Consider the following 26681-nt stretch of genomic DNA (forward strand, 5'->3'; position numbering starts at 1 on the left):
GCTTTTCCTTTGGATCATTTCCGCTAGAGTGGGAGAATATTCTTGGTAAGGAGAATGCAGAGGCCGCATTGTTTCTGAAAAGGAATTTAATAGCAACAGCTAAGCTCTCAATTAGAGCCAAGTTATAAGGATTTGCCGCTAATCTAAAACGGAGGCCAAGTTCATTGGTAAAATGCTGCCTGCCGTTCGCGGGTCTTGCATTTTGTGTATTGCAACACACGCCTTCCCCGATTTAGATACTGGAAATGCCACGCGATTAGATGAAGACAATCGCTCTTTATCTCTATCTCTGTGATTGTTTTCTCTCTGCCAAATCCTCAGAAGCACTGAACTCTGCACGGAGCTGGCAAATGGGGCTTCTGATTGATTGAAACGTACAGGACGTTGCCAGAGGGCCGCATAGTTAAAATAAAATATACATACAGGGTACAAGAGACGGCCGCTATCAGCCACTGTTAGGCTAAGCAGGGCTTGTCATATGGAATTTCAAAATCAGAGCTCCTTTGGATCATGTAATAATCCGCTGCTAAGTGTGGAGTTGGAAGGCTTCTCCCCAGCCGCTGTCTGACTTCTGCAAAGCCATCGTACAATTTCTAGAAGGAACAACAGAGTTGTTCTGTGCAGCGCCTGATTTTGCCCTACAAGCATCCCCCTTGGTTGGACGCTAGTGATTTAATTAGCTACGCTTTGAGTCAAGGTGAGCCTTCTTTACCTGAAACAGGGCTTTTTCCTGAAACAACTGCCTCCTGATCTTTGCATGAAGCCAGAGCTGGCTCTTTGCTTCCGGGAACTTTGCAAACCTGTCAGGGGCTCCCATACGACTCCACCGTGCTCTTTCTATGAAATTATGAGACATTATCAGATCCGAGCTGTTCTTTTGCTGCAGTGAGATAATTTCTGGAGGCAAGACACCTGGCTGGCCTTGAGTGGTGATTAATTTTAGGTGTTTAGGGTGCAATCATCACTCAGAAAAGAGGTTGAGGGTTGGGATGATAGATGATGGGCAGAAAGGAGATGGCCCGTGGAACTGTTCTACATCATCAGTTCCTCTGATCGCTGGCAGAAGTTCAGAGATAACTTCTTTGCATCTGCCCAGAAGAAACACAGCTACCATAGGCTTTGCAGAGCTCCCTTCTAGAAATAGTTTGAGGACTCTGGCATCTGAGTAGCTGAAGCTGAGAAAGGTCTCTGCTGACTTTTCAGAGGTGTCTTTGGAAATAACGTGTCTCAATCTTGATTGATTTTGCATTTCAAGTGCATTTACATGGACAAGGGTGTAGTGGGTGCTATGGGGTGTAGCCTGGGTGCCCCTTCAAGGTGGAGACCCTCATGCCTCACCCCTTCATTCCCATCTCACTTTGGAGAGCTGGCTGTTCATCGTGCGCAGCTGCTCCACTCTCGGGGATTAAGGAATAGCTTGGTCAAGGTTATTTCTCCCTCCCTGGCAGCTCAGATCCAAAACTGGACAGTGTTAAGGCACCAAAACCCAGCCTCCTTGTCCGGATTTGTACCATCTCTGAAGGGTCACCCCAGCAACCATGCTCCCCAACCCGCAGCATCAGCCGTGGTCTCTGTCACTGGCCACCATGTCCTCAATCTCCTTACCCCGCAACAGGTGTTGTTTCTGAGAACACGCTCTGCGTGCAAACCTCCATCTCCATTTCCAGAAAATCTCTGCAAACCTGTCAGGGTCTCCTTTAGCCAATATTCATCTCTACAAGAAAGAATATATGATTATGGTAGAGTGGTAGATAAATTTTTGTCCCCCAATTAATATCTATATTTAAAAAATAGCCAGCCAGCAGCAGATACCCAGTGACGACAGTATCATATATATCAATGTCTCCAGCTTTGATGCCAAACCAGCCCTCTGGTTAAAGCCTACCCAGTGAGCAGGGACATTGCTGAACAACTACTAATCAGGAAAATGCTGTATGGATTAAAGTAAACACTCCAAAAGCATTTTTGCTCAATCAAAGAGATTTAAGGGAAGGGATGCTTATACCAACCCAAAGAGAAAAAATACCCCTTTTGTACTTCAATTAGCAGACAATAATTTGGATAATTGGAAGCAAATGTTTCTTCTTTTATCACATGAATTCCACAGTTCTTGGCCCAATGCTGTCCCCTGCAGGGTAGAAAAAAATCAAATCAGAAGACTGAACCAGTCCTCAGCCAAGAAGCCCTGCGATTACAGCCGAGGGGGAAGAAAGGTGATGTCCCGAAGGCCAGCATTCCCTATCCAGGCCTTCCTCCAGGAAGATGCTGCCATTTCTCGGAATCGCATTTCCTAGTCATGCTGCAAAGCATCACTCCCTGGAAATCCTTTCTGGAGCAAGCACTACCAGCTTCATGGATTTCCTTGGTTAAATGTGAAAAGAGTCGAGACAGGAGTTCCGTCATGGCTCAGTGGTTAACGAACCCCACTGGCATCCATGAGGACATGGGTTCGATCCCTGGCCTCACTCAGCGGGTTAAGGATCTGGCGTTGCCGTGAGGTGTGGTGTGGGTGGCAGATGCGGTTTCAATCCAGCATTGCTGTGGCTGTGGTGTAGGCCGGCGACTTCAGCTCCAATTGGACCCCTAGCCTGGGAACCTGCAGGTGGGGCCCTAAAAAAAGACCAAGAAATAAAAAAATAAATAAAAGAGTTAGACCATTTGCTTCTTCCCAGTGAAGGGCATGACATTGTTTCGAGAAATCGGCCAACCCAAGCTGGAGGCTGGCAAAGCAAACACCCTCTCAGCTGGGAAGGACATTTTTTAAGAGGTAAGTAGCAAAGGACCAGAGGGAATGCTCTCAGCTTGGGTCAAGAAAGAAAACTGGTAGCTCTATGCTGTTGTTAGAAGCTGGCTGCTTTCTGAGAGCATGAGCAGGACAGTCAATATGCTGGGGGCGGGGGGGACGAGAAAAGACGAGAAAGTCTCACTCTGGGTCCTCCCAAGATCAGAAGCAGCCTGGACTGTGCTCTCCCCTCGCAGAGGATGGTGCTGGCAGCCAGGCAGTGGCCCTGGGGGATTCCGCTCCTATCCTGGCTCCGCTTTGTCACCACTGTCTTCCCAGGAGCCCGAGAAACACCCCTTGGGAAGGGAAGCGTCACCTCTATTTGCACAGAGGAGAGATGGATTTTACAAGTTTCCTGCATCCTGGGTGCAAAAGCTAAACACCACGCCCCATAGCTCTTTACATCTTCATCCTCAGTCTTCTCGCAGCATCCTGCCAGTTTCAGCTGATGGTCTGCCCCGTCTCTATACCCACGGGTGGTGATGGTGGACAAGGCAACAAAAATCCTTTCCCTTAAAATGGTCCATTGAATCCTCACAGCAACATCGCAGGGCGAGTGTTATTATTATCTTATTTATTTTTTTGTCTTTTTTAAGGCCACACCCATGGCATATGGAAGTTTCCCGGCAAGGGGCCAAATCGGAGCTACAGCTGCCAGCCTACACCACAGCCACAGCAAGGCCAAATCCGAACCACGTCTGCAACCTGCACCCCAGCTCACGTAGAAGTTACCCTGTGTCAGTCCCGGGCTGGGGACACGAAGTTGACTGTGGCTCCAGTTTTAGAGGGACTTACAGTGTGGCTGGGAGAAGGGGGTCTCTGGTCTTGAGGGTCCTGCCTCCCTCCATCCCTCCACCCCACCCCCAGTTCCCGCTGTTGCTCCGAGGGGTCACTGGGCTGGCTGAGGCCCAGCTCTCAGAGAAGCCACTCAGTTGTAGAGTGAGCAGCTGGCAGCTGCCCTGATTTTCCTGCTAATGGGAACTTGCGCACGCATCTGTTCCATCCCTAACATCTCATCTTCAGTCATTTTCTGAGCCTCCTGTTTCTGAAGTTATGGAAATAAGCCTCATTCTTACCCTCCAAGCAGATATCCCAGGCCTCTGTTTTGGGCCCCCTCTAGTCTGTTTTGGGACCCAGGAGTCATACTGTTTCTAGAAGACAGAGCGTTCACCACCTCCCAAGAGATTGGCCGCTCCGGTCACCGCATGGTGTCACAGACCTCAATGGGCTGGGGACCCTGTAGTGGAGGTAGAAGGTCACATTTCGCTGGTCCAGGCTCTCTGCCCTAACATCACCCCTGGGTCTCGGGCTCTGGGCAACTCAGCAGGGAGGAGGTGTTAAGGCCCCACAAGGAGCTTATAGATTAGTCTAGAAGTCACGAGGCATGAAAACCCAGGACTCAAATGGAATTGTGGTCAGGCTTGGGAGGGACCTCTTACCATGTCCAATGCCAACAGTGCATTTAAATGTCCCACCTTAGGCGAAGGCTAAACAGGACCAGGAAAATAAAGCTCTGGCATTGGCATCTTTATTCACTTACTTTTCCCACATGTATTCATTCAGGATAGTTTATTAAGCTCCTGCCACACGTTGGAGACAGGCATTAAGCAAATAATTGGATAAATAAATGGCAGCCCTGGAGTTCCCATTGTGGCTCAGCAGAAACGAACCCAACTCATATGCAGAGGATACGAGTTCGATCCCTGATCCCTGGCCTCGCTCAGTGGTCTAAGGATCTGGCGTTGCCATGAGCTGTGGTGTAGGCTGCAGAGCCTGCTGGGATCTCGTGTTGCTGTGGCTGTGGCTGTGGCCGGCAGCTACAACTCCAGTTTGATCCCTTGCTTGGGAACTTCCATATGCCACAGGTGCAATCCTAAAAAGAAAAGATAAATAAATAAATAAATAAATGGAAGCCCCAAGGCTCTCACCCTCACCCTTCTGGGCAGTCAAGCCCCTTCATGCCTCCCCTCCCCTGCCCAGAGTGGGTGGGTGGTCTCTGTGGGCAGCAGAAGTCCCAGGGGGGAAGCCCTGTCTGGCACTCTAGCTCCTTCCCCAAGCAGAATATCTTAGTTCCTGAGCATCTAACTACCCGCCCATTCCTGTAAGACCACTCCCATGTCCCCACAAGAATCCCTGGTTGAAAAACCAGTTGTCCTTATTTTGTCCATCTGTCCCCAATGTAAGCAGCCCAGGGTAGTTACAACAAACTGCCCTGCTCAACTGCCAGCAAAGCACACACACTTCTCTTCAAGGGGGAGCCGTCGGACCTCAGGAACTTCAGTCTACAAGCATAGGCTGCTATGGAGCACAGGGTTTACAGGAGGAGAGCCAGATATAACACCTGCTTTACACAGACTTGCTGATAAGGTGTCATTTTAGTTACAGTGTCCCTTGAACCACACCCACAATCCTCAAGAACTTTCTGGAGTTAGATCGAAGTTGGAAACATGGATCTCCTGCATGAGAAGCTTTCCACCTTCCATCTGTTAGATGCTTTGACCCTTCCCAAACACCATCAAGAGATAAAAGTTAATCTACTCGAAGAGACGCACGATCTTTCGGAAGAGAATGGGGACCACTGTGTAGCCTCTTATTACTCAAGAGTTTTACCTTCAAGAGTCAGGCTTGATGGGTACCTGGGCAGGAGAATCGTGGAGAATAATATCCTGGCACAACCAGGAAGGTCTATATCCCAGCAGAAGTAGCTGGAAATTAGGCAAAATGAACTTTGAGGAATGGGGTCAGGTGACCTTGTCGAGACATGGCTCACATCCATGACCCATCAGCTTGAACACAGACTTTGGCCTGAAACTTGCTAGGAAGATACTGTTACCTAATGGTCACCCTTAGCCAGGTGACTAGGGTCCACTAGGATCCAGTGGACCCGAGTCCTCTCTCCATTCAGTTGTCAGTTTGACAATTATTTGTTGAGTGCTGTTATATACCAGTTACTTGTCTAGATATTGGGCACATTGCAATGAAAAAAATCAAAAGTCCCTGCCTTCAAGGAACCTGCTTTCTAGTTGAGAAGACAAACAATACATTAGACAGTGTGAACTAGAAACAGTATATACGTAAAATGCATGGTCAGTGAAATAACAAAGAACGCTAAAGAAAAAACAATATAGCAGGGCAAAGGGGCTGGAAGTATCTGAATGACAGAAAGTTGAAATTTTAAATGGAAGACTGGAGAAGGGTATTGGAATTTTTTAAATTATTATTATGCCTTTTGAGAAAGGCAGAAAGACCAAAAAAAAAAAAAAAATCCACAAAAACCCAAACTCCTGGCCAGGTTAGCTTATGGCTAATACCCACAAGCCAATCTCTTCTCCTCTTCATAGCTAGAGTCTTTATCATACAAATTTACATTTGGGATGAAGATGCTGACCAAGTTCTCCGAGATCAAGGAAAATGTCTCTTTTTTTGTAAGTGAACCAAGCGAATGGAAGCCCAGATTGTGGAGGGGTTTCTCTCAACCACCGACCAAGCTGAGTCACAAGTAGTCAGAATATATTTAAAAGCCAATACGTTTTCAAACATAACAAATAGAACCGTAGCATCCTATACATTATGCCTTAAAAACCTTAAACCTTAGAAAGATTTTATAAAGTTAGTGAGGACCCAGCAGTTCCTGATGGGCATAGGGGGTTAATGGTCTATGTGGAGGTTCCAGTTTGATCTCTGGCCCCGAGCTGTGGGTTAAGGATCCTGCATTGCTGCAAGTGTAGTGTAGGGTGCAGCTCCAACTTGGATTTGATCCCTGGCCTGGAATTTCCATATGTCAAGGGTGCTACCCAAAAAAGAAAAAAAATCAGTGAGGACCCAATGCATGGGTCCCCACGCCTTGGCTTATGAACGCTCACCCCTATTCCCACTTTTGCCCTGCCCTGGGCTATGCGGCAGGGGCTGACTAGTGCCCGGCCATCAGGGAGTCAGTGCCCAGGAACACAGCCATGGGCTGTGCTGTAGGTCACAGACACAGCTCAGATCTGATGTTGCTGTTGCTGTGGCATAGGCTGGCAGCTACAGCTATGATTCGAACCCCTAGCCTGGGAGCTTCCACATGCTGCAGGTGTGGCCCTGAAAAGAAAAGAAAAAATAGCTCAGGGCTGAGCCTTAAGAGATCTGTGTATAAAAATCTCTGAGCTCCCTTATAAACCACAGAAAAAAAGTCATGAATCCATCTGGGGCCATGTCAGTGAATGAAAGCTCTATCAGTCCCCTGTACCTGCCCTCATGAATCCCTATCAACATTCTTCCATGAAGGACTCACCTTTGCTCCCTGACTACTGGACACAAGTCAGGCTGCTTACCTGCCTTTCTGAAGATGGTCCACCCCTTGACTCCTGGGCCCCAAACACTTGGAGCTATATTTGGGGGGCCTCCTTTTGAGATCAAGACTGAGGGCTCCCTTGCTAACAAGCCCCTCTGTTTTCTCATTTGATGTCACCACCTTCTTCACCAGCATCTCAAAGAGCTTCCAGAAATTTGCACCTTGTGAGACCTTGGCAGCATTTTTAAAAAATGGGATAGATGTATGATGACACAAGAACCACAAGTGCCTGCATCCTCATGGGTACCAGTCAGATTCGTTTCCACTGCACCACAATGGGAACACCCTAAAACAGTAAAGCTTTAATAATAATATAAAAAATCAATGGACACACACATGTGCCAAAAAAAAAAAAAAAAAAAAAAACCTTGGAAACCTACCATATACTTCCTAGATTTGATCATCTGAAAACATTTCCTTTCATATATTTCCAAAGGTATGAGGTTTTTTCTTTTTTTTTTTCTGTCTTTTGTCTTTTTTAGGGTCTTACTCATGGCATATGGAGGTTCCCAGGCTAGGGTTCAAATCGGAGCTACAGCTACCAGCCTACACCACAGCCACAGCAACACCAGATCCGAGCCACATCTGCAATCTACACTACAGCTCATGGCAACATCAGATCCTTAAGCCACTGAGTGAGGCCAGGGATCAAACCCACAACCTCATGGTTCCTAGTCGGATTCATTTCTGCTGCACCACAACGGGAACTCCCTTTTTTCTCTTCTCTATTTTTTAAATAAACATTAGCTGGAGGTCCACTTGGGAACTGGTTATCTGGAATAGTGGCACTTTTACCCAGGTTCATCTCCCACCCCAGCCATCCTTTGTCCTATATCGCTATCCGTGTCCAACCAGACTTTCTGCCACACCAAACTGTTGTCATTGCACGAATGCTGTGAGGAGCCACTAGGCACACCGTGGGCTCTCAATAAGTATTTGTTGAATCAAGAAACAAAAATCTCCCTTTTTTTGTGGCAGTTCCCAGGCCAGGGATCGAACCTGCGCCATAACAATAACCAGAGCCACTGCAGTGACAACACAGGATCCTTAACCCACTGAGCCACTAGGGGACTTTGAGATCTCCCTTTTCGAACAAAATTCTTTCTCTGAGTAGAAAAACACTCCCATATCAACAACATGAAAATGCAACCCCCCAGCTCCGGTGGTGGGGGAGGGTCTTGTGGCAAAAAGCTGATTTCTGGTTCCAGCTGCCACTCTGAAGGGCATGGTTGGTGGTCTTCAGTGCCATCTCAAGAGTGAGAGCAGACGTGTAAAGCAAACACAGGATTTCAGAGCTATCAACTGCTTTTTGTTTGTTTGTTTGTTTCTGGGGCTGCAGGGGCAGCATATGGAAGTTCCCAGGCTAGGGGTCAAATGGGAGCTGCATCTGCGACCTACACCACAGCTCCCGGCAATGCTGGATCCTTAATCTACTGGGTGAGGCCAGGGATCAAACTTGCGTCCTCATGGGTACTAGTCAGATTTGTTACCACGGAGCCACAGTGGGCACTCCAGGACTATCAGCTGTTTATTGTGTGCCAAGAAAGACTATTCATTGCCCAGGCAGACCCCTCAGTCCCTGTGGTTCCTTCCTTCCTCCTGGGCGTCATGCAGTTATTTTTTCTTGGTGGCGGTGTGAGTCATCGCTGGGTGGCAGGGCGTAGACTGGGCTGGGCAGTGATTGCCCCCAGGAGACGAGGCCAGCCAGGGCAGGGTGGATGCCTGCTGCCATTCATTTTTAGTGAATGAGCACCGGAATTCTACCCAACACCGAGGTTATGTGCCAGCCTGCCACCTCCTGGGCCAGACAGAGCTTCAAAGCGAGAAACTAAACATCAGGAGAATTCAAAGCTTTGTCTGCTGGGAGGAGAATTTTGGAGGGCTTGCCTGCCTAGATTGGTGCCACAGAAGGCCCCAAAGAAGCATCTTGGAATTAACTCATGCGGGTACCACAGAAGGACCGGGGTGCCTGGGACCCTGACTTCCAGGAAAGAGTAGCACGGAACACTTGTAAGGTGTGGATGCACAGATCTGAGACTTACAGATGTGGGTTGGAAGCCTGGCTCTACCACTTCCTGATTATGTGACGATAATCCCCTTAATGCCGCCCCCCTCTGGGTGTCTGTGTTCCCATCTCTAAAATGGGACAGTACTAGTCTTGAGCTCCTGAACTGTGTGGATTGAATGAGATCCCTGGCATAAAACCCTTAACATAGTAGATGCTCAATAAACAGAAGTTATGGTTGGTATCAGCATCCCTGCCTTCATGACTGGGGTGGCGGGGGTGGTGAGCAGGTTTCTCCAGACCCACAAGACACCCCCCACTTCCCGTCCCATCTGTCAAGGTTGCTCTGTTACTCTTGACCCTCTGACGAGGCAGACACAGATGCCATCTGGGAGGGGTAACGTATCTGATTTGCTCTGTCACCTTCTGGCTTGGGGCAGGTCTCTCCACCTTTTCATAGCTCCACTTCATCACCAGAAAACAGGGACAAGACTCCTTACTTTCTGGGGCTGTGGTGAGCATCACTTAATGTCGGGAGTCTGCATAGCAGCATGCCGTCAGGTTGTTTTAAGCATCTAGTAACCAACAGTTTGGTGGGCTATGAAGGTAGAGATTAATATTGACCATTGACAGCCAGCAGAGCCCTCAAACAATTTCTATCTGAAGGAAAGGCCTTGGCTATGGAGCACTGCCCAGCAAGGCCATAATCAATGGGCTTCTAAATCCTAATAGGACAGTGGGATGGACGGATTCTACATAGTCAAAATCTCATCCTATCCTCACAGAATCTTCTTCATGGAGGAAGACAATGAAGAGTTTCTTCTCTTTTACAGAGCAGATCCTAGGGACTCAAGCATATTGTGAGATCACACAGCTAATGCCTGACAAAGTGACCTTCCAAACCTGGATAAAACCATGAAGGCCAGCGGAACTTCTACTGACCCAGTGGATCACAGCCCGGGACAATGTTGCTGGCCAGGGGACATCTGGCCAGGAGACAGCTGGCTATGCTTGGAGACATTTTTTGGTTGTCACAGCTGAGAAGGAGAGATGCTAAATATCTTCTAATGCGTAGGACAGCCTCCTTGCCCCCAGGAATGACCCAGCTAAAAATGTCACTCGTGCTGTGGGTGAGAAACCCTGCACTATCCTCTAGCTGCTTCCAATCGAGGTGTCCTGACCATCAAGGTCAGAGAGCTATGGAAGGAAGAGAGAAAGCAAAGACAGGTGAAGAAGGGAGGCACAAATACACATTTCACCTTCCCCAGCAAGGGAATGCAGCAGAGGAGATGCTGTGCCGTCTGAGCCCAGGTCTTAATGGGCCTAGGATGGTCCACCTCTGCTCTCTTGCAACAGAGCCAGTTTGACTATCTTGAGACTAGATCCACCTGCCCTACCCAAGCTGCCCTCAGTGACACCAGGTGGAGCAGGGATGAGCTATCCAGCTGAGTCTAGCGAGAATAAATGGTTGTCATGGTTGTTTTAAGTGACTCTTTTTGGGAATCTTAATGACAAAAAAAAAAAAAAAAAAAAAAAAAACAAAAACAAAATGTCAACAAGGCTTTTTGAGACAATTGCATTGGTGAGAACATACTGGTTTGCATCAAAAGCCATTTAAAATGAAACGGCCATTTAAAAAAAAATAAGTAAATAAAAAGAGGGCCTCTGGGCCGCCAACATTCTATAAGACATACTCAGCTACAAATATGAGCCAATTCTTATGACAATGGAAGAACCTCTCAGAGGACAGAGCCAAGAGCCAGAGAGTTGAGGCAAAAGCTGAAAAGAAAATGGAATTAGGGATCCTGTGCTAGGGAGAAGAACTGGGTTGTGATCAACTGATATTTCACGAGCCCTCTCTTCCCCAGAGGACAAGGCCCTGGCAACGTATGTCCAGTCGGATTTCAGAATTGCTATGGGCTAAGATGTGCTTTGTGTTTCTCATTCTTCTCCTTTTTGAGAGAAAGTATCTATCGCAGTTACCCTAATCCCGTTTCACCACTGTACATCAGGGGTAGGAGTGCAGCTAACTTGTCCTTTTACTTATTACTTTATAACTCTTGCAGGAACTTCTCCTGAGGAGTTTTATGTGCATCTGGACCCGATTTCAATGACTACCCTTGAATTTCTACCTAATGATGTAATGGTCTGTGATTTGTGCAGGAGGAAGGGTATTTTGCATGCGGGAGGAAAGTGATTGTTGTGACTACAAGGACGATTGTGGTAGATGGTTTTGAAAAATGACTGCAAAAATCCCTCTCATCCTCAACACCCTTTTATAGTGTGTGAGTCACTTTTCCCATCAAGAGAGGGGAGTCTCTTTCCCCTCCTCTTGCATCTGGATGGCCCTGTGTCTTCCTTTGACCCTTAGAACGTGGCAGAAGTGACGTTGTTCCACCTGTCAGGTCAGACCTCCAGAACACTGGCACCTTCTCATCTCCTTCCTAGACACTCTTGCCCCCATGGAAGGAGGCTCAGTCTAGGTTATTGAAGGTCAGGAGACCACATGGAGAGAAAAATCTCATGGAAGAGATCCAAGGTACCTATGCAACAGCTGGCATCACTGAGGCCATCTTGGATCCTCCAGCCCCAGTCAAGCCACTCCAGCCAACTCCACATGGAGCAGAAATGAGTCATTCCTGCTGAAGGAAACCTGCCCAAATTGCCAACCCACAAAATCATGAGCAATAAAAAGGTTGTTTTGAACCCCTAAGTTTTGGGGGTGATTTGGTACGCAGCAATGGATAACGGAAACAAGTGGTTTGTTCAAATGCTTTCTTAGCTGAAGCTGATGATGTCACTTCCAAGTCAATCCAAATCAAAGCTGAGCTATCAGAAATGACATATCTGAGCCCCATACTTATCAGTAGCCTGACTTCCGACAGGCCTTGAAACAGCTCCCAACACATGTGCTGGGAAGCTCAGTGGGGAACCAGAAGCTGCTACCAAGAGCAGTCCCTTTGCCAAGTTGACATCTTCCTTCTTTAACTTCCCAGGAAAAATGAGGAGTGGAGGACGAGAGAGGAAGAAATGGCACAGGTGCTCTCCTATTTCCAAATTCCAATGAGGATTTTGTGTGTGTGCTAATTTTCCTTTTTAGCTACCTCTGCTGACCAGCTGGGATGCACCAAGCATGTTACACCAGCATTTAAGGAAAGTTCCCTTGAAATCTCTACTTAGCAGATGACCAAACTGGGACTCCCAGGTATTATGTGATTTCGTCGAAGTCATTCGACTAGAAGGAGGGGGACCTGGGATAGGAACCCAGTGTTTCGGGCTTCAGAAGCACGCCCTTAGCCTCTGTATTTTCAGGTAAGACATCTATAAGCATGCCGTTCACCCTGCTGTGCACCCTTCACGGGTCCTGGCCACACCAAGCTCAGAACACAGAAATATAATTTGTAAAACCTGCATGCTTAGACAGCCAAAAGAACAGCAAGGTGTGGCTTGAGATCGTCATGAACTCAGTCTGGGGTGAGGTGCACTAAAGGCAGATGACAGAAAGAAGGGGAGGGGAGCTTTGAACAGAAGAGGCAAAATTTATTAAGGAGTTGATTCTGGTTGACTCTACGCTAGGAAGTAGGTATATTTGTCCTACTTTATCGATAAGGATTCTGACACTCAAAGAAACTGAGGAACTCACCCAAGGTCACTTGGCCAGTAAATGGCAGAGAAAAAGTTCAAATCCAGGTGCTTCCAGTGCCAAAGTGTGTTCCTTTTCCACGAATTGGAATGGCTGTCAGAAGAATGGGGCCACCAAACACCTCTTCCAGGACTGGCTGGAGTGGAGTATCCTTCTGCACGAGCAAAGAGAATTTTCCTTTGGCTCCATCCCTATAAGGTTTGGCCATCAAAGCTCTAAGCAGCTATGTCTGACTCTCCAAATAAAGCTGGTTTGTAAACTAGCTTGAAGAAATCAAAGTGTATGACTCTAACAAATCACATAACCCCAAATGTCCTGGATAGGATGCCCAGGAATCTCACTCTATTTTGGAGTTTTCCTGATAAGCCCTTAGTTCATTCCTTTGACAGTTTTGATTAAACACACACCTCATCTCAGCGCTACTCTGCTTCCCCAAGATGCATTAAGGAACAAGACAAAATCCCTGTCCTCATGAGATAGATCTGTGTTCCAGTGCAAGAGAAAGACCCCATCCAGCTTTCTTCCCAAATCTCCTTTCCCCCAAAATAGAAACCAGCCCAAGATGGGCTGAAGAAGAAGGGAAAGAGCAAACTCTTCGTCAGCCTCCTTTCTCCATTTAACAAAATCTAAACAAGTTAAATGTGGGTTGAATCTCATCGTGGTATGATTTTGACCCACTGCCTCCCGCCCTCATCAGGAGGTCAAGTTGTGGTTCAAGCCTTCTTGGCACACCCTGACTAAGGAGCCCTTGGCCCCACCCCCACAGCCTGGCTGACCACAGAAATCCTCGCTCAGAGCCTTCCTCCAGGGCCCAGCTCCGCAGTGTCTCTTAAAAATGCACCAAGAGAGCTCTGAGACATATTTTCCCCCTTACTGACAGCAATTAATGTGCCACAAGCCATTGCTGAAAGTAGTTGCTTACTTTAAAGCAACTCAAAGGGGCTATTTCATGTCCTAGGCCCATTCATTAGGATGTTGATTCACTCTTCACAGAAGCAATTGAAACCCTGTTTAGGACAGTGACCAGGGGGGCCAACTTTAGCTTCGTTCCTTGGACTTGGAGGTTATTTACTGCTTTGTCATCCTGAGGAGGGCAAGCAAGCATCTTATTTTGATATTTAATTCAAAGGCAGAGGAATGGAGAGAGCGGAGGGGAGTGAAATGAAAAGTTAGCGGTGGTATCATTGGCAAGAGTTTGTAAGGTCACCAGAGAGTCATCCACCCTCCCAGATGACAATCTCTCTTCTCCCGCCCACCCCAAAAAGTAGTAGTTATAAAAGGGAAAATACCAATTGTTGTCTTGTCAAACAAAAAAACGAAGCATTGTGTTTCGCATGAACACCCAGTAGCTTCCACCAATTTTGCAAAGCATGTTTCCCTTTGGGCGGGGATTGTCAAGTCTTCCCTGCTATTACATCCTTCCATTGACATGCTGGGGGCCCCAGGGGAGGGCAAATCCACCGATATTTGTAACTCTAAAAGTTCATTTGCGTCATTTGCGTCCAACCTGGGTCATTATTCTAGGCTGAAACCACATCCTGCAAAACGAAAACAACAAGGAGACCTTTGACCAAAAACTGGGGAGGAGGTGGGAGAAGAAGCAAAGGAGCTGGCACACTGTTAAGGTGTTAAAAGACACAGCTTGTGTTCCAGGGGTTTTTAGAAACAAACTCTCCCTGCAGTGCAATGTAATTACAACCTTTTCTTGGCTAAGTGTAGTACCCTGGAGATTACTATAAGTAACTTATAATAGAATTTTTATTAGCGGTAGTAATTTTTTATGATAATTAGAGTAATCTGCAGCCCATAAAATCAGAAGATATATAGTTATATCTTTGGTACAGGAAAAGTGTTTCTTCCTACTATGGAAACACCATAAATGGCAAATGCAGCTTTATGGCTACCGTTGGCTTTTATGCCTGGCTGTTTGGTGTCCCTTTCCTTATTAACACTCTTCATTACTTTGGCTGTAAACATTTGATGACAAACTCAAAGTGTGCTCAATGCCATCAAAAGGCAGCAGAGGCATCTATTTAGAAGCACCTGCTACCTTCCCCCTCCCCTGCTTTCTCTCCTCTGTCCGAACATTTCCCAAAGTCCAAAGTCAAGGCCATTTGTTAGCCAGCTCCCCCCCCCCGCCCCCCAACCCTAAGCTCAGCCCTCAGAACCTCTGTGTTTTGGGTCTGACACAGAACTATTACAAAAAGATCCAACTTGGCCATAATTTCAGGAGATCTAATGGGGCTACCTGAGTCTGCCCAGAGGAGGATGGAAAAAGACTTGAAAAGAATACTCATGTCTATACTGGCTATGCAATAGTAAATGGATGTTATGCTAGTTCCTGTAACAAATAAACCCCTGCATTTCAGTGGCTTAACATGATAGATGTTTATTTGAGGCTCACCTATTAAGTACAAGTGAAGCTGGTCAGAGAGAATTTTTCCTCCTAGTGGTGATGTAGAGACCAAAGCTCCTTCTATCTTAAAACTCTGCCATCCCTTGGGGTCCCATAGTAACCTGCATCCATTTGTCAAAAACAGAAGGAGAGATGGAAGAGGGCACTCACTCATTTAAAACCCCATCTCAGACGTGATGCTCTTGATTGGTAGGAACTCGTCACATGACCACAGCCAGGTGCAAGGGGTTCTGGGAACTTTAGTTCTGGGCGTGGCAGCTGCCCTACTTCAAGAACTCTATAAAAGAGGAAGCAAGACTTTTGTTGAGTAACTGGTCCATCCCTATCATACTGAAGAGGACACAGTCTGTATTTACACAGACTATAAGGGAAGATGAATGCAGATACCAAGCTCTTCACAGAAACAGCATAAGGTGTGTAACGTTTAAGAACAAATTCTAAAGTCTAGCCAGCTGTGCTCAAAGCCAACCTTTTCCCTTTATTGTCATTACATTATTGTTCAGGTTGTTTAACCACTCTGAGCCTCAGCAGATTCAGCTGGAGTCTGGGAATAAAAACAGTGGCCTGAATAATAAGCTATTCTATACAGTGTTCTAAGAGTGCTATATGTGTTAATTCCTTTAATACACATTGCAACTCTATACAATGAGTTAAGTAAGTTGCTTATGGTCACACAGGTTATAGAGAAATCAGGATTCAATCCTAGACCTTGTAGTCAGCCAGCCTCCATAATGAGAATGTCTATCTCATAGAGTTGTTGTGAAGATTACATAGGATGATAAGTGGCAAAAGATTTTGACAACAAATGAGCACTTAATTTGTTTACCTCATTATTTATTTATGCCACCAAATATCTCTTTCATCAGCTGGTTAGAAGGAATATCCACAATTATAACCTGTGTTTTGGGTTAAGATAGGTTTTTTTAAAGGCTATTCTGCCTAAGTCTATTATCAAAAGATACTCTTTTAAAAAGGACTCTATGGTCAAATAAAGGTGGAGATGCTGATTATCCTATTTTTGGAGATTCATAGGCATGTTGGCCAATGAAAGGCTCTGATAAGTTCTGCAATATAGAAACTTTTTTAATTTTGCAAATTTCCAATGTATTTGCTTTTGAACCTCCCAACGTATGTAGCCTGAGAAGCTAGTCTTCCATTTAATACACTTTATTACACCTTGGGTGATGTTATATTGTCTTCAGGAATTGTCACCTGAAAAGTGTGTGTCTGAAAGCTATGCCTACAAAACATATTTGCGGATGAGCCTTAGGAATTTGGATCAAGAGACTGATATTTTGTAAATGTGTCTGTTTCTACTTATCAAGGATTTTCTTTTGAGGAGGGGGTGGTATCTATTTACTGCCTTTCCCAGAAATTCCTGGTGATGTTTTTATTGACATCATCAAAAAGCGTTAATTATAGCTCTGTTGAGGTCTTAAGGCCTTCTATTTCCCTTATCTTCAAGCCTAAGGAATAACTCTGTGCACACTATGGAGGGATTGGCAATAGCCATTGCACAGGAAGGAGATAGGAAACCAGTTCGAATTCCCTTTTAGCTTCATTATTTCATTTGGAAATGAATATAACCTTATGACCATGTCCCCAAGTCAACCCCCCCCAGACCTTGATTGTTAATCAACCAGAAGTCTTCTGATTAGAATTCTCAATTAACCAGAAATGCATCCCTTCACTATTCGTTGAAGAGGAAAAGCAGATAAATGACAAATTAATAACAGCAATTTTAGTACAAATAGGAAGATATTTTCCATAAGAATGACAAAGATAGTATCCTTAATGACTAAACAGGTCATAAAAATCAGTAAAAAAAGATTCATAGAAAATATAGTCAAAAGACAGGAACAGTTTAGGTACAGAGAATGCAAACATAAAAAGTCAACATAATAAGTCCTTCTGGTAATCCAAAGAAAAAAATAAACACTGTGAAAACCCAATTTTTCAGTTGGCAAGTGAATAAGGATGAAAATATCCTCCATGTTTGTCAGGCATAAAAATACTGATGCCCACTGGCTTTGTTTAGCCACTTCTAGAAAGGGATCCTAAAAAAATCAGAGAATCAAATACACACATATTTGATTTATGTGCATACATGCATAAATCCAATCTACATATAGATTTATGTATAGAAGTATTTATTGCTGTGATATTTGTAATCTTGAATGAAAAAGATTAGCCTAAGTGCAAAGAAAGATCTGGGAATACCATGGCTCTCCACAGTGGAATGTTATAATTAGCGAGTATAAAATGATATTTCCCAAACAAATTAATGATAAAGGAAAATCTCCTATAATTCATCATAAGACAAATAACAAGATATGAAACTACATTTATGCTATTAACACAATTCTGTAGATACAAGAAGGACAGAAGGAGAAAGAAAGGGAAGGAGAAAAAGGAAACAACTATAATTCAAATATTAACAGTGGCCGTTTCTGGCTTTAAAATTAGAAGTTAGTTCGCTGTGTAATTTCTACCTCTCTATGTTTTCCAGCATTTCTGTGATGACTGTGAATGATGTTTATAACCAGAAAAATGAAATAAAAATGACAAAAATCAAAGAAGCCATGTTCCGATCCCTGCCGATTCAGGTCAGCTCTCTCTCCCTTTCACACCCAAGCTGGTATATCGTGAAAACTGATGTTTATTCAGAAGAGCAACCCAGCAGCCCTGAGAGAGCCTCACTCACTGAGAAAATATTCACTGAATTTGCCACACTGAACTTCCTGAGGCAGGAATGTGAAACACCACATCTTGGAAAGATTTTCAGCAATAAGATTTGAAACCAAAAGACTTTTGGGCCAGCCTTCATTTAACCAAAATAGTCATGGTCACTGCAATAACGCATTAACCAAGAATCCTGGTCAGCTGAGATTCTACCGTGTCAATGGTTTGTCTGCTACTCTGGCTAATTCATAATCTGCCTTTTTTAAAAGAACATGGAATTAAAGCCCAACTACATACTTAGTCCTGAAACACCTCTTCTACTCTCTCCTGTGGCACTTTGTGTCCATGAAATCCCATAGTTTTGAAGTTCCCATTATGGCTCAGCAGGTTAAGAACTTGACTCTTGCCCATGAGGATGTGGATTCACTCCCTGGCCTTGTTCAGTGGGTTAAGGATCTGGCATTGCCACAAGCTGCAGTGTAGATGACAGATTGGCTTGGATCCAGGGTTGCGGTGGCTGTGGTGTAGGCCTCAGCTGCACCTCGATTCAACCCCTAGCCCCACGAACTTCCATACGCCTCAGGAGCGACCATAAAAAGAAAAAAAGAAAGGAAAAAAAAAAAGAGTTCCCGCTGTGGCACAGTGGGTTAAGAGTCTGACTATAGCAACTTGGGTTGCTGCACAGGTGTGGGTTCAATCCCTAACCCTGAACATGGGCTAAGGATCTGGCACTGGAATTCCCGTGGTGGCTCAGTGGTTAGTGAACCCGACTAGTATCCATGAGAACGAGGGTTCAATCCCTGGCCTTGCTCAGTGGGTTAAGCATCTGGTGTTGCCGTGAGCTGTGGTGGAGCTTGCAGATATGGCTTGGATCCGAATTGCCGTACCTGTGCATAGGCCAGTGGCTACAGCTCCAATTCAACCCCTAGCCTGGGAACTTCCATATGTCTTGGGTGTGGCCCTAAAAAGACCAAAAAAAAAAAAAAAAAAAAAAAAAAAAAAAAAAAACTGATGTACATCAGTGCCCCCTGCCATTCTGGACAAAGGGTCCACAGTCAAAACATAGGGGCTTCTTTTTCTCATACGAACAAGATCCATCCTATGACTGCTTTTCTCAAAGAAAAATTAAACTCCACACCTTGAAAACAAAGAGATAGGTCCTGACTTTGAAAACAAACTTCTGGTTACCAAAGGGGAAATGTGGGGAGAGGGGAGAAGCAGGAGTTTGGGATTAACAAAGACACACTCCTGTATACAAAAGAGACAACCCTACTCAATACTCTCTATGGAAAAGAATCTGAAAAAGGATGTATGTGTGTATATGTACAGCGGCGTCACTTTGCTGTGCACCTGAAGCTAACACACCATGTAAAGCAACTGTATTCCAGTATCAAATAAAAATTGCACAGGTCACAGCTGTGGCTCCAGTCTGACCCCTGGCCCAGGAACTCCATATGCTGCAGGGTGGCCATAAAAGAAAAAAAAAATTAAGCAAAAATTAAATTTAAAAAATAAAGTTACTAGGTGATGGAGAAAAAAGAGAGAAGAGAGAGAAAGAAGTTCCTGAGGTCAACCTTCTAGATCCTCTTTCTTTTTCCAGGCACTGCCTGCAATTCCTCAGCTTCTAGAACCAAGCTCACACCAAAATGTGTCTGACAAACTGAAAGTAAGAGAATCAGGAATTCCTGTTGTGGCTCAGTGGATTAAGAACCCGACTAGTATCCATGAGGGTGCGGGTTCAATCCCTGGCCTTGCTCAAGTGGGTTAAGGATCCAGCTTTACTGTGAGCTGCTGGGGTAGGTTACAGACATGGCTCCGATCTGGCGTTGCTGTGACTGTGGTGTAGGGTGGCAGCTGCAGCTCCCATTCGATCCCTAGCCCGGGAATTTCCATGTGCTGCAGGTGTGACTGTAAAAAGAAAAATAAAAACAAAAGTAAGAAAATCAAATAGAGGACGTATCAGCAAAGGAGCCTAAATAACCATTGCTGTGTTTGAATGTGGCGGATATTAGTCCTGTGTCCTCGGAACAAAAGTCCTCTGGGATAGAGATGGTGGAATAAAGAGCCTTCAGGGATTCATTCATTCAAACACACATGCATATCTCTTGAGCATCGGCAGGCCTAGGAGTAGGTCCTGGGTGGTAACGACACAGGAAACTCGTTGTCCAGTGGGTGAGATACAGAAGCAAAGAGACCAAAAATCATAAGATCAAGGACTATGACCCCTCTATTAATCATTCAACAAATACCGAGCATTGAAATGCGTCAGCCACTCTAGGAGCCAAGGGCTTATTAGTAAACAAAACATAAAGAAAAAAGAGTGAGGTTTACATCTTAGGTAATGCACAACTGATCAAATAAAAAAGTAAAGCACATTGCACACTAGGTGGTGATCAGACCTATGGAGAAAAGTAAAGCCAGCAAGCGGAGTTGAGAGCAGCCAGCATGGAATGGGGATGAGGGGGTTGCTGTTTTAGGGTGTCAGAGCATCCACCACTGAGTGGGTGATATTTAAGCAGAGGCCTGAAGGAGGTGAGGGAAGGTCTTATATTCTCCAAGGGAGGAGTGTCCCCAGTAGTGACAGTAACCAAGGCAAAGTCACTGTGGCAGAAGCATGCTTGGTGGGATCACAGGGCAACAGGGAGACCAGTGTAGCCAGAGCAGAGTGAGCACCCAATTTGACCTGCTCCTTTTTGCCTATCGTCTGCACTCGATGTTGGCCCTAGGGTGGGTGGGCTTCTGTCCTCCGGCAAGTGTGGGAGAGCTGCCGGCAAGAGGATGTGGGTACAGAAAGACAGGAGCTGGAGGACTGTGATGAAAGTGGATATGAAATTGGCAAAAGACAAGTATTCTCATGTTTGCTAAAATGATGACATGCCCTATCACTCCATCCTTATCCAGAGATAAGGAGATCACAGGGCGGGAGAGCGTGAAGCTCTGGCTATGGAAGCTCAAGGGCCATGCCAGAATCAAGCAGCACAGAGGCTGCACATGCCTCCGGAATCTGGAAGCCTTGCACCCTCACCCTGGGCTCCTACCTTTACTTTTCATACCCAGTTTTAATACAATTTTCTACTGTCTGAAGATGGTCAAGCCTGAGCTCAGAAATACAGTTTTTTTTGGAGTTCCCATCATGGTGCAGTGGTTAACGAATCCGACTAGGAACAATGAGGTTGCGGGTTCCATCCCTGGCCTTGCTCAGTGGGTTAAGGATCCAGCATTGCCGTGAGCTGTGGTGTAGGTCGCAGACGTGGCTTGGATCCCGTGTTGCTGTGGTGTAGGCCGGCGGCTACAGCTCCAATTCAACCCCTAGCCTGGGAACTTCCATATGCTGTGGGGGCGGCCCTAGAAAAGGCAAAAAGACAAAAAAAAAAAAAAAAAGAAGAAGAAAGGAAGAAAGAAATATGTTTTTTTTAAAAAAAAAAAAATATATCGGCTGTATGCATTGGTTGAATAGGCAAAACCTATTCTTATTGCCCCAAACCCCAAATATCACGCAGTGAAACTCTCCCTGTTGCACCACCCCTCAGCCACCCAAGGCCCTGCCCAACCCAACCACTGTCTTTAGTTTCTTGCACATCCATGGTCCAAACGAGATCACGGAGCTCCATCTCCATCTCTGCCTGCCCTTTAGGACAAATGATAGCATCTTGCTTTTTTCACTTAACAATAAATTATTACAGAAAGAGTCCACATATTCTTTTTTATGGCTGCATAGTCTTCCATGGAGTGGTTAGACCACGGGGTATTGAATGAATCTTCTCCTGGTGGATATTTGGTTTTGGAGTTTGCTGTTGGAAATCAACACATCGAAGAAGAAGAAACCCTAAGAGAAAAGGGCCCTAAAGAACTTTCAGCCATTTTCCTGGCACCAAAGTCCAGTTCCCTTTCCATTAGCCACCTGCCCTCGGGGTGGAGGTGCCAGTCTGACTTTTCCCCTTGGGGAAGTCCAAAATTTCATGTTTATCCACCATATCTGCTTTTCCTTTAAACCAGCATCTCCGGCCGCCACCATTAATTGAGAGCTTCTTCCTCACCTTCCTTTGAAGTTACATAAAGTCTGTGAAGTCTGTCAACTACTCCCCTGCTCATTAAACCCTCAGGGACTCTCATCTTCTCTCAAAACAAAGTTTAAACCCCAACCAACAAGGCCACTTGAAAGTTAATTGCATAGTTACTCACCAAGCCTCTATTATGTGTTATGTATCTATTATATATTATGTATTGGGCTTCGAGGAAACAATGATAAATAAGAGGTTTTTCTTCCTTTGAGGTCCTTATGATCTGAGGCTATGGGAGAGATCATAAACTGATAATGGATTTTAGTCATTTTGGGGATAAAAGCCTATTGGATCTTTGCAAGGTAATTAGTGACTCTGAAGCAGAAAAATCTCACAAACGGAACCCCAAAAAAATTTTTTTCTTTCAAAAATGTAATAGCACCACATTTCCTTGAAGTGAAGAAAGAACTGAATCCAGTTCATAAGGGGATGCTTGGAAATACTGGGTTCCAGGAAATACTGATAGAGATGACACTGACACAGACAGAGACACTCTCCGGTCAAGTTCTTAGACTTCAAGGGGAAAGAAATATTTCTTCAGGCACCTAGGAACCACATCAAGGCCCTGGCAGTTCAGAAAGCATCTCAATGAGGAATGTTTGCAGCCAAAAGATGACCGGGGAATGTCTACAGAGTTCTGAGGACAAGAACAGGTGACCCAAGTAAATTATACCAGTCAGACCATCGTGTAAGTATAAAAGTAACAGAGAGATGTTTTCAAACACAAAAGGGATTGTGAAATATAGCACCCCTTGTCCTTTTTAAATTTTGTAAATAATACAACTGCTCAATCATGAAATGCAGCCAACGAAGATGCAGGTGGTAAAGGACCAGTTGTGACCATTCGGTGTCAAAAGACAGTGGAGCAATGTCTATGAAGTTCCAAAGGAGAGGGTGGATTTTATACCCAGCCAAGTGGTATTTCCATTGTAAAGGCAATGGAACCACAAACAGGAATGAATTCAACACAAACAACCCAATAGACCTGTCTTGATAAAAACAGTATGGTTGGTAAAATCTAGCCAAGGACTTCCTAATCCCCTTACAGCTTATGTAACTAACTTATAACCCCTGCCCAGACCCAATTCTCACATACAGATATTTTCAGACCTTATAGGCCCCCTGTTCCAAGGACATTCTCTTGCCCAGAACAAATGTGGTGGAACCTTCTCTCCCAAGGTGGGAATTCCTTTTCCTCTGAGCCTTCCACGGGTACCAACAGTCCCAAGGAGCCTCTCCTCGTGCAGAGTAGAAATAGCATTTCGACATTGCTGTGGGGCACGGGAAGAGGGCAGAGCTACACTGGAGAGCCTAGTTTCCATCTTCAGACTCAGTCAAGGACAGACAGCATCCCCAGCCACACGTCATCCCACCCTTCCAAGGAGACAGGCTCTTATTCGTAATCTTTCTACATCCCCCGGCCCTAATATTGCTGCTGCTGCAGGACTTCTGTGAATCCCAGATTTTTGCCTTGACATCGATAGGATGTTTTCTGCTTTACTGGGTTTTCCATGAGCCAAGGATAAGTGCCAGAGTGGCCAATGCCCATTCCTGCGGACTTCTGCACCACATCCTATTATTAGGGACTCATATAGGAAGCACTGAGCCAAACTGTATGTATCCTAAGAACTGACCTGTCTTCTTCCTCCCTTCCTCCCCCATGGGATGCACCACCTCCAAGCTGCCATGTTGACCAGCTCCCTTCCTTGCTTCAACTCAGAAAGTTGTCTTTGTCCTTGGCAGGCTTGGGAAAAGGGAACCAGCGGGAGGCTTTGGTGGGTATCATTCATTTGTTTATTTGAGACTTAAGCTCAGAAAGCCAGATCCAATCTTCAGAAGCTTATCTTTATAGTTTCCATTTTATTGAATCTCATTGTGCTAATTCCTCGTGATTCCACACGTGCTATTAGCCATAATGGGTTCTTTATTGGTTTATCCCTAATAATATGTTAATTGATAACTCTTATTGCTTTAAAACCCAAGCTTTCCCACGTTGAGAAGCCCCAACAGTAGAGCCATCGCTAATGTGGGGAGAGTCGTGTGATTCCAAAGTTGCAGGGTACAAAAACGGTGTTCTGGGTGCACCAGTGTCCCAACACCAAGTTCCTTGGGGGGTGTATGAAGGTGCCGGTGGCGGGTCAGGGAGGCCGATGGGCAGCCTCCAAGCACCATGTGCCGCTGCCTGGAGAAGCCCCTTCCTGACAGGTGATGCTGTGTGCTGCCGGCACCCTGACAACGCACAGCATCAGGACCACATCATGTCTGGCTATTTGTAAACCAAGCAGGAGCCGAGGAAACATCCCGCTCACAAGGAAAACATTGATTTGAAGAGGCTTGGAGTGGGGCTCCAGCCTCAACGCGCACGGAAGGGCCTCCTTAAACTGACACAATAAATTAGTTCAAAGCCGATGACAGCCCTGCAGATTACCCGCCGCCCCACAAAGGAGGCAACGCTCTGGTCCCCTTCACGAAAACATAGATAAAAATTGTCTTCTTCTCCTCTAATGAGGCGAGCGCAGATATAAGTCAATAGAGCAATTCATTAACAAATCTAATGAAATCCCCCGGGGTTGCCAGCGAGATGGCATGAAAGTCTCCTTGGGCGGCTGGTCCATATGTCGAGGGTCAGATTGTGGAGTGGTTTTCCTCTGGCCTATTCACTGCCCACATATGGCAGTTAAGGTCACTGTTATCAGACACTTTCTCTGTACACAAAACAAAATTTCCATATGGCCCATGGAGATGGCCCGGCCGGGCCCCTGGGCAGCTTCCCACGGCTCTCTTTGTGCGGCGCTGGTTAGAAGTGGAAAAGAGCGTATGAGGGGTTACCTTGTCACTCAACTGCCCTCCCTGCTTTGTGCGTCAGTCCAATTTAAGGAAAATCTGCATCACTTTTTCCCCTGTCTTTCAGGCACAAATGCTCATGTCAGTCTATTAGGACGTGATGGAAGTACTGATCGCAGCCTCCGCATTTAAATCCTTTTGAAACCGTGGTGACCTGCTGAAGAGGGTTCTGAGGGGAAGGACCTTCTCAGGGCTCTTTCAAATTCACAGAAATAAAGGCCTTTCCTGGCTTAAAGTGGCCCCTCAGATTGAGCCCCACGGAGCCCCGAAAAAAAAAAAAAAAAAAGCCCAACACGATTGTCATGGATATTACATGACAGTGACAAGAACAGGCCAGCAAAGACACGGCTCCGGGCGGCACAAAACTGGACGGGGCTTTCTTCCCCATTTGGGTCTGGGATTGTTGACAGCCCAGTAAATAGGCTGTTTAACCCTTTGAAAGTGAATAAAGAGGGTGTAGACAAATGCTTTCTGATGGAGTTTGTGCATGTAATAGGCAAGAGCATACACACACTCGGGCACTTGGGGGGACCTGGCGGGGGGAGGGGAGGGGCTGGCTGAGGACCACACGAGCCTTCCTTCTTTAAGCTGCGTGCAGAAGTCGAGATAGAATTTCTGATGAAATTGACGTGATGGGCAGGGGTTCCGGAGACCAGATCTGGACATGCAGGTGACCGGGACATTTGGGACAAGAGCAGTACCACCTGTTATGGTCTCGAGTGGCCCTCGGGAGAGGTTGGGGCGGTACCCCAGAGCGTCTGGGGCATGATCTCCAAGGCCCTCGTCCCCTCCTCTCTTCTGGTTTTCATTTACTCCATCCTGACATGAGGACTTTAAGAGCAATATTGAAAATGGACCATGGGCAGCAGGCATCCTGCTCAGCGTTGTATATACCTTATCTCACTTGATTGTGGTACCTCTTTAAGGTAGAAACAATGACGCCCATTTTGCAGGTGAGGAAACAGAGGCGCAGCATGGAAGAGCCCCTTGTAAGAAATGCACATCTGCTGAGTGGTGAAATGGGGCTTGGATCATTCTTTCTCCTTCTGCCAATCAGTCTCCAGAACTGGGCTCTCATTGTCTCAAAACAAGAAAGTTCCTTTGAGTTGTCTCTTTGCTTTTATTGTTGTTGATGTTGTTTGCTTTTTAGGGCCACAGCTCCTGCAGCCTATGGAAGCTCCCAGGGCTAGGGGAGGAACCGGCGCTGCAGCTGCCAGCCTATGCCACAGCCACAGCAACTCGGGATCCCAGCCAAGCCTGAGACCTACCCCACAGCTCACGGCAACGCCGGATCCCTAACCCACTGAGCAAGGGCAGGGATCGAACCCACATCCTCATGGACACTCATCGGGTTCGCTACCCCTGAACCACAATGGGAACTCTGAGTTATCCCATTGTTTTAATGAAAATAAAAATGCAGTCTCTCGCCTCCCCACCCATTTGCTTTTGGGTAAAAATATATTCCTATTGACCTCAGAAGCCAAAATAAAGAGGGGATTGAAACCTGCTGCCCAGAAATTTAAAATTATGCATATAGCCTCCAATTTCATAAGCTGTTTAGGCTCCCACAGAAATGCTTCTCTCATGAGCCACAATTCCTAAAGCTTGGCAGCCGCAGAGTTTCCATAAATCCAAATTCTACTCTTTCTAACCTCTGCCTGTACTTTAACGGGGAAGCGCCTTTTTAATTCATTTAACTCATTTTAATTGTCTTTAGGGGGACGAGAGCTTTCTTCGGCCAGCTCTGCTGGCAGGGGGAGCTGATTACAGAACTCAGGCTGCCATTCACCAGGACCCTCATGAAAATGCATGTGGGCTCCGGCACCTTCGGTAATTGTAATATTTCTTCCTTACTGTTTATGTCAGAGAGTCATTACGGGGAGAGGCTGACACATCTGACATGTGTGGCATCGAC

The 26681-nt window shown here is 45.8% G+C and overlaps 1 long non-coding RNA gene across 5 annotated transcripts in view; it reads right to left on the reverse strand.

The window, feature by feature from the left end:
* LOC110260952 overlaps positions 1-26681 on the reverse strand; it is a 193376-nt gene that overhangs the window by 162183 nt on the left and 4512 nt on the right. Inside the window, exons 3-8 of one of the 5 annotated variants that reach the window (XR_002344596.1) lie at positions 15330-15456; positions 14053-14301; positions 12764-12917; positions 1606-1714; positions 713-837; positions 1-74 (exon numbers count right to left, since the gene is read on the reverse strand). The exon at positions 1-74 is cut by the window's left edge and continues 3224 nt beyond it. This is a non-coding gene — a long non-coding RNA (uncharacterized LOC110260952). The remainder of the gene's footprint in view (positions 75-712; positions 838-1605; positions 1715-12763; positions 12918-14052; positions 14302-15329; positions 15457-26681) is intronic. The other 4 variants (XR_002344594.1, XR_002344592.1, XR_002344593.1 and 1 more) reach the window with 4 other exon arrangements.

Source organism: Sus scrofa, chromosome 6 (genome assembly GCF_000003025.6).
Source record: "Sus scrofa isolate TJ Tabasco breed Duroc chromosome 6, Sscrofa11.1, whole genome shotgun sequence".
Taxonomy (NCBI): domain Eukaryota; kingdom Metazoa; phylum Chordata; class Mammalia; order Artiodactyla; family Suidae; genus Sus; species Sus scrofa.